The sequence below is a fragment of the Panthera pardus genome, unplaced genomic scaffold, assembly GCF_024362965.1.
Source record: "Panthera pardus isolate Hobbes unplaced genomic scaffold, ASM2436296v1 HiC_scaffold_3, whole genome shotgun sequence".
In the NCBI taxonomy this organism is placed as follows: domain Eukaryota; kingdom Metazoa; phylum Chordata; class Mammalia; order Carnivora; family Felidae; genus Panthera; species Panthera pardus.
The window spans coordinates 28,335,478-28,351,633 of record NW_026526876.1 but is presented as its reverse complement, the minus strand read 5'-3'; the positions used below and the strand labels follow the sequence as shown (position 1 = coordinate 28,351,633).

Here is a 16,156-nt window from a genome sequence, read left to right as displayed (position 1 = left end):
TCTCTCTCTCTCTCTCTCTCTCTCTCTCTCTCTTTTTAAGGTTAAACAAGAAAATGTATATGAAGACTTTTAAGCTCTTTGGAATGATAGTACTAATTAAACTAGGTTCCGACCTCATTACTGTTTCTAATGCATTACTGTTTCTAATTCAGATTCTCTAGTTTTATGGGTTAAATATCAAGCTATTGTAAATTCTAGGGTTTACTCAGTGCAGGAGTACAGAAGAGGGGGCCCTTACTTCCACTGCTGTATTCCTCTTGTCTTCCAGACCAAAAGTAGGGAATGTCAAGGGGATGTTATTTAATTCAGTTTAGGTAAGTTCAGTTATCATCAGTCAGTATTGTTAAAACCAGAGCTGGACAGTAGTTAATGTGGTAAAAGATTTTATTCAGGAACTATTGCAATGGAGAAAAGAGACCGTAGTGTAGAACTGGGCTCAATTCTAAATACAGTAAAGAAAGCTAAGGATTTATAGCCAAGGATAAAGGTGGATAGTATAGATAGAAAATTACTAAAAGGAGACATCAAGGGTAAAGGGATTCTTGCTAAAACCGGGTTAATAGGAAGGACTCTTGCTGGATGGGCCAGGGTGATCATATGTCGAGGGTGGAGGGATTCATACTAAGTGGACTAACCAGGATCCTTGGTGCTACTGAACTAGACTGCAGGCTTAAGGATAAGGCCCAAGGAGGAGACGCAGCGGAAGGGGGCTCAGAGGAGACTGACAAAGGCTAGTTAAGGAGAAAGTCTTTGTCAGTATGTATATTTTGAGCATCTGAAAAATCAACATGTATGATCAAATAAAGAATTCTTTCGAAATATTTACACACACTAGATTTGCAGTGTAATTAAACCGTTTTTTAGGTTTTATAAGAACTTAAGAATTTGTATATAAGAAAATAACTGTATTCTAATTACTTTCATAATTGAATGGAAGTCACTCATACAGAGTGGCACTATTGTTTATAGTGTTGTAGTATTTATTTATAGTAAGATTATTTATAGCAGCTGTAGTATTGCCATATATATATATATATTTCATTGAAATATAGTTGTTCTGTCTCCATACCTCTACTCAACCGCTACCAGGGAAAGTTTGCAAAAATGCCACAATGTTCCTTAATGGAGAAGGGTCGAAATAACAAATTATTTACATTTTTTCTTATGAAATGGTTCTGTTTCTGTCAGGTTAGATGATGTGTATATGGAGACTTTCTCACACACAAAAAAATTAGCCTTATTAAAGCAACTGAATTTGACACTTGGAAGAGCAGTTTATTAGTATGTTTGGCTTCAAGTAACAAAATGCACAAGCAGTGGTGATTTTGTGTGATTGAAACAAGTGTAAAGAGCCCAGAGGTCCACCTTTCGAGCCTCCTCATCCATTCCTCAAGTGTAAGAACCACAAATATAATGGAAGTAAATGGGCTTTGCTCTTAAACTAAGTTGAATCTCAGCATTACCTCTTTCTGGTTGTGTTATATGAAGTATGTTAGTTAATTTATGCTGTCTTTGGTTTCCTTCACACACTTACCTTCACACAGTTGCTGTTAAAATTTAAGTGCAATACCTATACACTTTTTTGGATTGTACTTTTTTTCTAAGTTTATGCACCTTCTCCATCACACACACATTCACACACGAAAGAAAGGAAAAAAAAAGAGGGAGATCAAATTTGTGACTATAATACTATCGTAAAATCTTCACCTATGTGAAATCTCATGGACAGTGTTTCTCACTGTGTGGCCCCTAGACTGCTTGTATTAGAAATACTGGGAGTGGGGCACCTGGGTGGGTAGCTCAGTCAGTTGAGCATCTGACTTTTGGCTTTGGCTCAGGTCATGATCTCATGGTTTCGGGAGTTGGAACCCAGCGTTGGGCTCTGTGCTCACAGCACAGAGCATGCTTGGGATTCTCTCCCTCTCTCTCTCTACCCCTCCCCAACTTTTCTGTCTGTGTCTCTCTCAAAATAAATAAATAAACTTTAAGAGAGAGAGAGAGAGAGGAAGAAAGAACGAAAGAAGGAAGGAAGGAAGGAAGGAAGGAAAGAAAGAAAGAAAGATAAGTAAATAAATAAATAAATACCAGGAGTGCTTCTTTGAAAAATGCAAATTCCTGAGTATCCAAATTTACCCAATCAATCTCACTTCACAGATTGTCTCATTAAATCTGGAGCCCAAGAAACTCTATTTTTAGCAATCTATTTTGCTCACTGAAGTTTGAGAACCACTACTCTGAGGAGTTACTTTAGATACTTGTTTTATTCTAGTACTAAGAGTTTATCCCTTCAGATCACTAAAAAAAAAAAAAAAAAACAAAAAAACATTTTGGAAGAACATCTTTTTAAAATGCGTAAGTTACTTATATACTGAATTTAATCTGACCTTTTCTTTATGACTTAGAGTTGTTATTATGAACATGAAAATGAACTAGTCTATAATATATCTTTGGTAACCTAATGAAGATGTAGCAGTTTGCTTCTACACCATGTGTCCAAACCATCATAGTTTTTCTGTTCTCTCCTTTAATCACAGACTTTCTTGTCAGTTTTCTCTTCTCTGATTTTACCTATTACAGTTCTTCATCCCCTTATAGTTTGAACTTAATGATGTGGACTTAGAAATCCTATCTCTAAACCTGTTGACCTGATTGTGGAATTTATGAAGATGTTCTTTTTATGTGTTATTTTGGTGAGATTCTACAGAGTTAAGGGAGTTTCTGGACCCACATACTGACATTTTAGGGTCTAACTTGACTTAGCCAAGTCTGTGCAAGGTTGTAAGAAACCATGATGATACTTTTCAACAGAGCTGTGCTTTTTCGGTACCGTATTAAAAGAAGTCTTTCTTTATAAACTTTGCTCAGTTTCCCATTTACTTATCTTTCTCGAAATGATCATTACCTCCTACGATGTTTTTTTTTTTTTTTTCATTTGAGGACTAATATTTTCTAGAGGAAAATAGAGTCTTCCTAGGAAAATTATAGCATATGCTACAAATGAGGATAATTCCCAGGAAGATCTTTCTATAATTTTCCTGAGAAATGGTTATTAGTAAGCCTCATCTGTGTAAAAAATTCCTAGTATGTGTTCTTTTCTTTGATGTACAATTTAATTGGTAAGCTAATGAGCTGGCCCACTAGTTTCTTTTTCTATCTTAATAGTTATTTTGTTAGGGTCTCAATCATAGAAAACAGAGTTGTCCCAGCTAGTCTAAACAGAAAGATGTTTAGTGAAGGGTTATGATAGCTTTCAGAATCTCCAGGAGAGCCTGAAGAATGCAACCAGGAACTCGTACCTCCCTATAATCCTAAAGGAACACCACTGCCTCTATCACAATAGCCGCAAAGGAACCAGATGTCTTGACCTTAGTGTTTGCCAGAAAATGCAAACTTTCTATTTATGGCATTCTCTTACTTTGTCACTGAAGGCATGGGAGGATAGGCACATCCTGCTGGTAAAAACTTAGGTTATATATCTGTACCTTAACTCAAGGCAATTTGAGAAATGTAGATTTTTGGCTTTCCAGCCATAGTAGTATAGGAACACAAATTGGAACAGGTTGAGTAAACCAGCTTATAGTGTTTGCCATAGTGGTCTTCACATTGTGCTTGAGCTTAATAGTTTCATACTTTCTACTCTTTTAATGAATGACACATCCAGTCAGAGTTAGATTCAGGAAAAAAGTCCCCATTTAGTGAGTATTCGTAAGCTGTGTGAATACATCAGTGATGCCTTAGTGCATTTAAACGGCAAGTCTTTCAATATTTCTTATAGGTCTTTTCAGTAATGTAAGTGGTGTTAACTAATAACTGATAATTTATTCTTTTATATTATTCTTTATGTACTTCTCACTGCTACTCTGGTGCTTGGGGCTTAACAATTGGTCTCTAGGGTGATGGGTATTAAGGCGCTTGGAATGAGCACTGAGTGTTATATGTTAGGTGATGAATCACAGAATTCTTCTCCTGAAACTAATATTACACTGTACATTAACTAACTTGAATTTAAATAAAAACTTGAAAGCACACAAAAAAATTGATCTCTATTGGTGATCTGAAGTATTTCATAGTTTAACAGTTGATGCAATTTTACCAATCTAATTAGCACAAATATAGTTTTGTAGATGATTTTACTTTATAATTAAAGTAACTTTTAAACTGTTTGTCACAGTACAGATTCTTTTTAGTGATTATATTATAATGATTTATTATTAGGATGGTGGTAATATAAGTGCTGAAGTGAATTTCTTTAAAAGTAACCCTTTTGAAGTCATCCCAAAGGTGATGTTAACATTTTTCTACTTCTACATTTGCCTTCGTTCATGAACTATAGGTCCAAACATTTTATTTTTTTCTATTAAATATTTAATAATATTTTTATATTGACACTTTAATTCTTTAAAAAAAATTTTTAATGTTTATTTATTTTGGAGAGAGAGAAAGAGAGAGAGAGAGCGAGGGAGCAGGAGAGCATAGAGAGATAGGGAGAACCAGAATCTGAAGCAGATTCCAGCTCTGAGCTGTCAGCACAGAGCCTGACATGGGGCTTGAACTCACAAACCACAAGATCATGACCTGAGCTGAAGTACAGTGCTTAACCAGCTGAGCCACTCAGGCACCCCAATACTTTAATTCTCTTGATACCAATATACCATATAAAATTTTTGGCAATTCATATTATTTTTGATGTGTTTAATTATCAGAATGTTCTAATTATTATAGTTGATTTTTTTTCGGTGTTATTACAGTTGACACACAATGTCACATTAGTTTGAAGTATACAGCATAGTAACTTGACAAGTCTATATGTTATGCTGTGGTCACAAGTGTAGTAGCTACCCTCTGTCACCATACAACATTATTACAGTACCATTGACTACATTCCCTGTGCTGTATCTTTTATCCCTATGACTTATTCATTCCATAACTGGAAGCCTGTATCTCCCACTCCCCTTCACCCACTGTTACCCACACTTCTACTCCTCCCCTTTGGCAGCCATCAGTTTGTTTTCCGTATTTATGGGTCCACTTCTGCTTTTTGTTTGTTTATTCATTTTTTGTGTGTTTTAGATTCTACAGATCAATGAAATCCTATGATATTTGTCTTTTTCTGACTTATTTCACTTAGCATAATACTCTCTAGGTCCATCCATGTTGTTGTAAATGACAAGATCTTATTTTTTTGAGAATAACAACTCAGGCAACACTTGAGTTGCTTCGGTTTCTCGGCCATTGTAAATGATGCTGCAGTGAACATAGGGGTACATATATCTTTTTAAATTAGTGTTTTCATTTCGTTTGGGTAAATACCCAATAGTGGAATTACTGGATCATGTGATATTTCTATTTAGTTATTAGAGTTGAAATAAAATATGGTTTATATCTTTAGAAAGATACATCATACATATCATTGATACATCATACATATAATTGATTTATTTTTAGTTTTTTCCAGTGTGCATTTATGTATATTGTATGTATGCTTGAATGCTATTATTAGAAAACAAACTGAAAGTAATTTTATTAATCATTAACTCAAGGAGTTAGAAGACAAGTAAATATAAAAGAAATAATAGGGGTGCCTGGGTGGTTCAGTCAGTTAAGCGTCCAGCTCTTGATTTCAACTCTGGTCGTGATCTCACGGTGGTGACATCGAACCCCACATCCAGCTCTGTGCTGGGTGTGGAGCCTGCTTAAGAGTCTCCCTCCCTCTCCCAATGCCCCTCTCTGCCTGTATGCACACATGCACTTCCTCTCTCTCTTTCTCTCAAAAACAAAAACAAAATTAAAGGCAGAAATGAGTAAAAACAAAAAAAAATTATTGATAGTGAAGACACAAACAAGTTTATTGGAAAGACTAAGAGAATAGAAACATGTTAGAAAGGAATGATCAAAGTAAAAAAGAGAGGAGAGAGGAGAGATAAGTAATATGTATAACACACACATAAAATAAATGATGGGGCACCTGGGTGGCTTAGTTGGTTAAGCATCCAACTTTTTAAGTTTTTATGTTTATTTTTGAGAGAGCATGGGGAGGGGCAGAGAAAGAGGGGGTTGGAGGATCTGATGTGGGTGCAGTGCTGACAGCAGACAGCCCAATGCGGGGCTCAAACTCACGAACCATGAGATCATGACATGAGCCAAAGTCCGATGCTTAACCGACTGCGCCACCCTGGTGCCCCGCAGCGTCCGACTCTTGATTTCAAGTCATGATCTCACAGTTTGTGGGTTTGAGCCCCCAGTCGGGCTCGACACAATGAACACGGAACCTGCTTGGAATTCTCTCTCTCCCGCTCCTCCCACTCCACTTTCTCTCTCTCTCTTTCTCAAAAATAAATAAATAAACTTAAAAAAAATGAAACGAAATAGTCACTGATAATGTTTTCTTATTATAAGAGATTATAGTATTGAGCTTTATGGCAAAACAACTTAAAAAAACTAGAGGAAATGAGGTTGCCTGGCTGGCTCATTCAGTAGAACATTTGACTCTCCATCCTCAGGGTTGTGAGTTCTAGCCTCACACTGGTCACAGAGATTACTTTAAAAAAATAATAATTAAAAGCACACCTTAAAAAAAAACAACCAGAGGATGTGGAAGAAAACAAACTGTAAAATTGACTCAAACAAACATAAAAATATGACTAGCCCCGTTACCATAGAAATCAAAGATCCCTAAGAGTCAGCAGGCACAGATGATTTTGCAGGCAAGTTTTGCTAAACGTTTAAGTAATGATAATAGTAATAATAGATAATGTTTATTTAGCTCTTCCTATGTTCCAGACAATATTAAGCACTTTACACGTGTGAGCAAATTTAGTTTTCAGAGAAATTTAAGTGGATAGTCAACAGCTTCTGTTGTGAAAACTTTCAAGGAGGACAAGCTTTCTGCTTTGTTGCATTCCTATTCCTTTGTTGAAGAGTTTTAACTGTCAGTATTCTAATTTACGTGGGTGGAAATCTGCCCTTCTTTTGTTCCCACCCATTACTCCTAGTGCTGCCTTTTAGCTGTATGACATAAATGAACCTCTCTTTCCCATGGCAGTCCTTTATATCCCAGAAAACTACCATCAGATCTCCTTTTCTCTCGCTTAAGGAACTTCATTTAAGACCTTTCCAATATCAAGATGGGCCTACCTCTGTGTTATTTCCTTTTTTTCTATCAAAATAGACATGACATTATTTTGGAATTACTTTTCCTTCTGACCCCTTATTGAGTCTTAGTGTTTTTCCCTTTTTAAAAATTTTATATCAACTAGTTCATATCTGTATTTTGCCACTGTCTAGTCCTGTAGTCCTCCTAATTTCCTGTATGATTTTGCAAAGACTGCTAGTAGTAATTTGATGTTCCTATTCTTGTGTTCTTTTAGAAACCAAATGTCAGTTGTGTGGGCCTGTGTTTTGAATGTTTTTTAACTCATAACTTAGATTTCATTAATTCTTAGCAATATTTTTTCTACCTTTTTTAGTTTAAATATATTTTCATTTATGGAGAAGATTAAAGGAAATTAAGGGTTGAGTAATTGTTCTATGTCTCTTGGTTGGAGGCTGGATGTTGTTAAGCATGGCAAACTTTGTGGAGTCCATTATACTTGCGTTCAAGCCCTGACTCTGCCACTTACTAGCTGTATGACTTGATCAAGTCACTTACCTACTCTGAGCATGTTTGCTTATCTGTATTACTATTATCATTTTTATTATTTCTGCCTCACAGAGTATTGTATGGATTGGAGAAGATATTATGTATGTCAAGAACATAGAGTTTAGGTCATAGCAGCTGATTCATAAGTGGAAGCTTATAACAAAATCATTTGTTATCTTTCTCATGCGCTGGATCTGGCTTTCCCTTGTCCATCTTTTTATTCTAAAAATATCCCAACAATCCTTTGTACTGTCTTAGAAACAGCTCTTCTCAGCTTGGGTTCTATTCTTCCTTGACAATATAATTGAAGGGTTTTCCACTCTTCATCTTTGATTATGTCCTCTCTCTGTGTATTTCTTTTTTGGACACAGATCTGTCTTTATCAGAAAATTCCTACTATGGCCATGTTTCTTTCTTTATATTTTACATACATTTGTGAATATATAAATTACTTATTAATTTTTAGCCTATACTCTCAATCTGTATTCCCTCTTAGAATTACTCATCAGTGGCTCATAGCTTCTGTTCTATTCTCTGCTTTTTTTTTTTTTTTTTCTAAGAAATCTGCTTCCCTAAACTGTGAAGTGTAGAGTTGATCAGTATTCCTGTTAGAGTGGTGGCCCACTAAACCAGGGACACCTAGGATCTGGGGTGGAGAAGGCAATTTAGTAAGATGCAGTCTGGTAGCAATCACTAAGTGGAGGCCTAAACAGACCCTAAATATTAGGATGATCAGCTATAGGTAATTGTGTGTCACAGGAAGGAGGTGGAACCTATCAATCCAAGGAAAGGGAATCTAGGAGCAGATGACAGGCAAAGTTCTAAGAGGGCAGGTGGTCAACATCAAGAAAGATGTTTAACAAGGACAACACATCATAAAGTAATTTTTGGCAGATATTTATGGAATGAAGATTTAGATAAATCTGTAATGTGGCAGAATTAAGGCTCAGAATTCTAGGCCCAAAAGAACTGATAGTGCCATATTGGTCAAGAGCTAGGCTCTTGGACAAAGAACCAGGTTAAAATTCCACACTCGTTAATTTGTAAGCTGTATATCTGGATAGATTAACTCTTTTTGAGCCTATTTTTCTGTAAATGTACAGTAAGAATAATAAAACCTTAGGACTGAGGGTGGTACAGAAATGTTTGCAGTTTCTCTAATGTGCCTAGCACTTACTGATATAAAATGTAAGTATGATTTGACAGTTACTTTTTAAATATTATTATTCTTACCATCATTAAGCTCTGTAGCATTCAATACCATATCGTGGATACAATCCTCAATATTTAAAAATGCCTCAAAGAAAATATACATTTATTTGTCATAATATTACATTGGCTAGCTTAATTTCCTTTGAATGAAATTATATCATCTTACTGTGGTCAATTCACATTTGTTTGAAACTTCAGTTAATAGTATATCTTTGTTTAAATTAATAAATAAAAATTTTGGTACATTAAATCTTTCAAAATGTTCAGTGTATATAATTGGAGAAAATAGTAAAAGAATCCTAACAGGTGGAAAGTTGACAATCATTTGGTTAATAATCTCTGATACCCTTTTTAGCTGCCGTGTGGTGGTTCTAAGAGTTATGTATCATTTTCCTCTTTTTTTCTTTTACGATTTTTAAGTAATCTCTATACCCAACATGGTTTTCAAACTGACAACCCTGAGATACAGAGTTGCACACTTTTCTGACTGAGCCAGCCAGGAACCCCAGACGTCACTTTAAAACATGGCAAATACCATGGAGGTTACAGGGAAAAAAAAAAAACAACAAACTCCTTTGTCCATGCCTCCTATGATCTTCCCCAGAAAACTCACAACAATTTTATGCCATAGTTCCTAGAAAGGCTATGTTTATGCTTAATTGGCTCTATCTCTTTGCTTGCTTTTCTGCCTACTTCCTGTGGAATGTAAGCAGGTTTAAAAGTGTCAAGTGTTGAATGTAAGAATTAAATAGTATCGGTCATCAGGAATACTGCTCAGTCACAAAGCATCATGAAAGGCATATAAGTCAATATCCATGATTCAAAAGAAATCCTCTTAGTGACTCTCCAAACAGGAAGTAAATGATAGTATGGGATAATAGAAAGCTTAGCACAGAGTATATATTCCCATTATAATAACAGGACTTATTATAATGCTAAACCATATTTTTCTTATTATAGAAAATTATGTGCCCAAATTGATGCATTCAGCCCGCCAAAAGTAATAAACATGTGGCATGACAGAATGCTCCCTCTCTAATGAACATTTTAAACACCAGAGGGCAGAATGTTCCAGAGGACGTTTTCTTTATTATAAATACATCATCTTGTCATTTATTCTTTCATGTCACTGGCTGCATTAAAAATAGAGATACGATCATTTTGGAATTGTCTACGTGTATGAATGGTTTGTTTTGTTTAGACAACATAATGAACAATGTTCTCATATGTACCAGTGTTGGTTCAGCATCTAGATTTTCTCTCCCTTTCTAGGTTAAAGTCTGTATTTCTGGCTTCTAAAGTGATTATATTTTTTAAAAGTTATGTATACATCTGTATCATTTAGTGAATTTCATAAATTCACATTCATTTAATGAATTAAGTAAAGTGAGAGGAAGGAGATTTGATATGTATATCTTGTAGCTCAATATGCTCTTTTGTGTTCTATTTATCAATAAAAAAAATCCTGAAAGAGCCACCTGCAAGCTTAATGATCCTTTTAAAATGTTGAGAATATAATTTAGAAGTAGCATCCCACATTTGGGAAATTTTTTCAGGGATTAGGTAATAAAGTCAACATATCAAGTAAAAACTGTGTATAATGAAAATTATCCTCAGAAATCCTTTAAATATCATTTATGCATTCATCAAGTAAATACTGCTTTTCATATGTCCAACCTGCCAGCTTATCTTACTCTCCTTTTGACCACCAGATGAATAGTTGTCTTATGTGTAGAGGCCACATTATATGATATTTAGGAATGTATTACTTTCTCTTCTCTTAGTCACAATTTTACTGTTGCAAATTGAAGTTATAATCTGGAGCATTAGCAATTCCTAGTAAAGGAAAAACTCCACATTAGAAATCTGGCCAAAACTTGAATTGCTGTAACAAGAAGGATGGATACGTTCTTACTTCTGTGAAAATAGTAATTTCGTGTATTCACCTCTTCATAAGTATTACCCTACCTTTAAACACTGTGAAGTTTAATTCTGATGATTACTTCTTAGAGAAAGCTTATACAGGGGGAAGATTGGAGAAAGAATAAAAATAAAAACAATAGAAAATTCTGTAAGTTTTAGAATGGTTTACCTAAATTCAGCACAAGGGAGTTAAAAATTAGTAGCCAATGAAATAGCTTTAGCCCCTTAAATCTCTCTCTACTTGTACCATCAATTAAGCCCATTTTTACAAAAACAGAACCTATATATTTTGTCTTTTAAAGTACCTCAACTATATCCTCTTGCTGATTAGCTAATACAGAGCATTAGCAACATTAAAATGAATGTCAGTGGAAAAATGATTATTTGTCAAAGTTTGCATTTTTTAAACATAATTATTCTGGAATCCATCTAATGCATGGATCAGCTCAACTTGATTTGGGACAGATGTGAACCTGCCCTCTTTTTCCTAAAGGTATTGAGTTCTTGGTATTCTAAAAGTAACAAGTAAAGAGAATTTCCCTCAAAAGTAACCATTGTGCCAAGACAATATTTGATTTTAAAACTTTACTAGAGAGAAGGGTTAGACAGAACTGAGGTATGCTCTCTGTGGAATTTTCAAATCTAACATAAATGCTTACTTTTAGGTTTGACCTATAGTTTTCTAGTTAGGTGAGGTGAAAGTAATTAAAAGTCATTTGAAACAAGTTTCTCACTTTGCATGTTCTTTAGTGTTGTCATTCTATAGAAATTACTTATACTACTTTATCTCCAACTTATAATTTTCTTAAGACAATTATTAGTCATGTAGGGACGGTGGAATTACTTTTACATGATTATCTTAAATAATCCTTTAACATTGGTCCACAGCATTTCTGTTTACTATTTAGTATCTCTGTAATTCTATTTATTTTTATTTTTTATTTTTTAAGTTTTAGAGCGCAAGGGGGGTAGAGGGGCAGAGGAAGAGAGAGAGAGAATCTTAAGCAGTCTCCATGCTCAACATGGAGCCTGATGTAGAGCTCAATCCCTTGATCCTGGGATCATGACCTGAGCCAAAATCAAGAGTCAGATGCTCAACCAACTGTAAAGTAGGTACCCCATGTTTACTGTAATTTTAAAATGAAATGACTCCTTGCAACAAATATGTACAGTGTGGTGAGACCAAATATTCAATCAAACATGAAAACTAGCCAGAAATATATTTACTCTTTCTGGCCATTTTCTGCCTATTGACTTCTGTAGAAATCTATTTTCTATTTTATCTTCACTGTTTTGCTTAATTAGGTATTTTTAAATAAGATAACAGATTTTTAGAATTTCAAGGCTTTACATTACATTATTTTATTTCTACCATTGCTTTAGAAAGAAGTAGAAAATATGTTATTACTCAAATTGTACTGCTGATGAGTTTGAGGATTGGAATTAAGGACTTACCAAGCAACTAAGCATTATTACAACTACAATCAGAACACTAGTCAAGTGTGTGTCCTTTCTATTAAACTGTAGTCCTTTTCATTTACATTTCACTGAGGTTATCATCATTTATGAAGATGAACACATCATAAATCTATAACTAACAAATATATAATTATACCAGAATTATTATTACAGTGGCAATACTGCCCACATAAGAGAACAATGTAATAAGTGATTTACCTAATTGTTTTGCTTTATTTTGTATCTGAACATTTCATTATATATGCAGTGCTAGGAGAGAAGCATACATCACTATGATACAGAACCCTTGCATGTAGAATTCCCCTATCTAAATAGATGGATAGCACCAGTGGCTCATGTTCCAGAAGCCTACTGAAAGTTGGCTCAGAGCCATCTAGAGTACTGCAGAGGGAGTACCATTGCCACTGCTCAATTCATGCACTGACACTGTCCCTAGTTCTCTCTTCTCCTGTGTTTCTTTTTTGACACTGTCCTGCTGTCCACTGGAAGGGAAGGAACTCTTCTGGATTCCTGGAAGGCAAGGAAAAACTGATGAGAAAGGTTCTCCAGGCCTCATAGGGGAAGGCCTTCAGAAGCATAGAATGGAACAGTAACCCTGTCTCTCCAGTGAGTGACACAAGGAATTTCCTGGATCATAAGTAAAGGCTATGGGCATTTTCAGGGAAGTTAGTGTCTTTTGAATCTTTATGCTTCTAGAAGGAATACAGGAGGTGGTTTGCCTGTCTTTGAAAATGATACCGTTGCTACTATATCAGTCAGTTGATGGTTCTCTAGTTTTGGTGTATCTGAAACTTACCCTCTGAATGAAAGACATTTAATCAGTTTTTTAATATCTCTGTTTAAAAATAAATTTTCTGCTATCACATTCTTGACAGTTCTTTACTTATCACTGTCTTAATTTTTCCATTTAACCCAATAAATTATGAAGATACCACAGGCACATATTAGCTTGCTAAAGTGTTATTAATCTTTTTCGTTACCTCAGGATGTGGTTGTTTTGTTAGTGTCTACTTAGTTACTGTATTTTGTAATATCTATTCACACAGCTGATTTAGGAATTCAGAACAGTGAAATCTGAGGAGGAGGAGTTTATAGCTTTAAGGCACGAGGAGCTTACAGCTTTTTAATATAAATTGTTCCCAGAATCCATGTCACAGCTCCTTATATGGTGCTGCTTTTTTCTTCTCGGTTGCTATGACAACAGCAGCACTGCACCATTCATCAGCTCTGGACCTGGGCTGCATTGCTAGCCCTCCGTGTTACTCCTGAATGTTAAGAACATCCGTGAATCATTCACTATGTTAATGCTGCGCCATTAGAAACCTAAGAACCAGTCCTTCCAGCAGTTTGCTCTACCAGGAGGGTAAACTAAACTGCGCCACAGAGGAAAAATTACATAAAAGCATTTCTTTTTCTCCTAAGGGAATCATATAGTCTATCTCTGCTGCAGTATTCTGAAAGGATAAGCTTCTGTCAGGCGATCTAATGAAAAGAACTCATCTGTAATCTTTCTTGAAATCATTAGCTGTTCAAAACAAGTATCACATTGCATCTCTGGATATAAAAAGAAGCAGGTGATGTTGTTAGGGGTTCTAAGCTCCTTTGGGAGCATCACTTGTGCTTTGGGACCATAATCAACATCTGCTGTAAGAAGTATCACCTGTAACGCGCAGTAAGTTCTGGGCAGTGTGAAGAACTGGCTGGGGAAGATTAAAGTGTGGGTCATCACGGATATGTCAGATCTGATAACAGCATGACCAGTGAGTAAGAAGAAGCCTTTCAGGTTTGCAGGAGAAAAAGCTATATGGTATTGACTAATGAGGAAGAAAAACTAAAGCCTGTGAGTATGATGAGTAGAGTATTTGTGTGTTACATGGATTTCTGAGCTGTAAGGCCTACTTTGAGCTTTGTAGGAAAAGAAACGCAACCTAAGAGAATTTGACACTTAGTTTATAGGAAGCCATTAAGAAATGTCATTAGGCACATTTATTTTTTAATTGTGTGTTCTTTTATTCTGTGTGGGAATGAATCTGTTAAAATAGTTTTCATATTTTAAAAATAATATATCATTGTGAAGAAAGATACTAATTTTTTAATGTAAATGTGATGGTCAAGTTGCTTTTTTTTGTTAGATTGTGATTCTAGCATAGATTTCTACTTCTTATTGCAATATACTTATAAGTAAAATACATTTTTAAAACGTGACAGTATGGGAACCTAGAATTGTTTAAGCCTGCTTATTTCATTATCAGAATGCTTACGAACGGATGTTCTTGTACAGTGTAAGGATTTTTTTTAAACTTGACATTATTGCTGTTATTTTATTTATAGTGTCTGTTTTTCCAATTGAGAAAGGTAAATTATTTATCATTCTTGTATTTTTAGACCAGTTAGTAATTATCAATTTAAGGCAAATTGAATTTTTAGATTGAATTTTCTCACAAGACTCTTGTTTTCTGGTTCTTAATTATTTTCTCTTTTTAGTTCTTCAGCTAGCCATGGTAACTTAGAAATGTACTAAAAGTAGGAACTTTGGTTTTTCAAAATTAGAATATTTAGACTGATCTTCAGCCACTTCACAAAAGAAAAAGGCATTTCATCTGGGCTTATACTTTTAGTTAGTTATCTTCCTTAATTGATCTTCTTAAATGCATGTTGTTCAGAGAAGATATATTTTAGGGACATAACTGGGTTCCTTTAATTTGCACAATGCGAGGGTGGGGGGAGATTTTGTTTCTTTGTTGTTACTACATTTTAATTATAATCCTTCTTCCATTTTTGAGATTTTTGCCTATAGGTCTATACATTTGACTTTGCCCAGCACTTAAGAAATAGGGAGAATTAATATATTAAAGAATAATGAAGGTACTAATCATTTACATGTACTGTCATATCTGTCTTTAATAAAAGGGTTTTACTTTTATTTGAAAGCATATATTTAATAGATTAAGTGAATTGAATATTCACATTTTACCCATTGTCGTGTAAGAAGATAGGAATTTTAAATTTTGTGTCTAGTTAGTAACTGTGTATGTTGCAAGCTGACACTCTTTTATGACTAGTTTATCCCCACAAACATATATATACAAATGATTTTGTGTCCCATTATCCCTGAAACCATAATTCTTATTAATCGTAACAGCGACTAATTTGGGCACTTTTTAATAAGGATAGTATTTTTAATATTCATTTATTGTAATCTTCCTTAGCATATCCTGTGATTTTTTTTCTGTTTGGGGCCTTGCCCAGTGGATATATTCCTGAAAGATTGCATATAAACATGTTTGTTTGTTTATAAATTGTCTAAATTAAAATCTGCCCACGAAGCTCCCTATTTTGAGAGATTCTGCAGTAGGTTAATTTGGTGAATCTGTATTATCGTATACTAAGTTTTTTTAAGTGAGAGCCATCTGGTTTTTTTCAGTATATAAAGATTCAAATTATAGATTTAACTAGCAGCATTCTATGAAAAAAATTAAGCCTCATGCTATGTAATTTATAGTTTAACCCCTCATTTTAAAAATCTTTGGTTTACTTTTTGAAATCCTTTAAGGTCTTTTCAGTATTATTCATATAACAGATAACTGGCTAAAGTCTTAATTGGTAGTAGATACTGCTTTTATTTGGGAGGAAATGTACTAGGAAATAATGTATAAAGCTTACAAGAGGCTTAAGAGTCCTCCCTAGTTGCCATTAACTAAAACTTACACATGTCATTCTAATAACACTTGTGAATATCTAGAAATTCATTAGTACCACAAATAATATTTTACAAGGAAACAGGTGCTTCATTTATGTCAGGATCTACATTAAAACTTAAAATCTCACGTTGGTGATAAATTATTTTAAAAGAATGATTCCTAGTTATTTTTTTCTCATGGGAATCAGTCATAATATTTCCAT

General features: G+C 34.6%; 1 protein-coding gene across 10 annotated transcripts in view; it reads left to right on the top strand.

Moving 5' to 3' along the window:
- The window catches only part of TANC2 (tetratricopeptide repeat, ankyrin repeat and coiled-coil containing 2), a 361,571-nt gene that overhangs the window by 146,603 nt on the left and 198,812 nt on the right, over nt 1–16,156 (top strand). The window contains exon 1 of one of the 10 annotated variants that reach the window (XM_019466617.2): nt 13,405–14,093. The exons of 8 other annotated variants lie outside the window; for them this stretch is intronic. The gene's annotated coding sequence lies outside the window, so the exon portion shown is untranslated. Of the gene's footprint in view, nt 1–13,404; nt 14,094–16,156 lie in introns of those variants that run through there. One more of the 10 variants, XM_019466616.2, reaches the window with a different exon arrangement.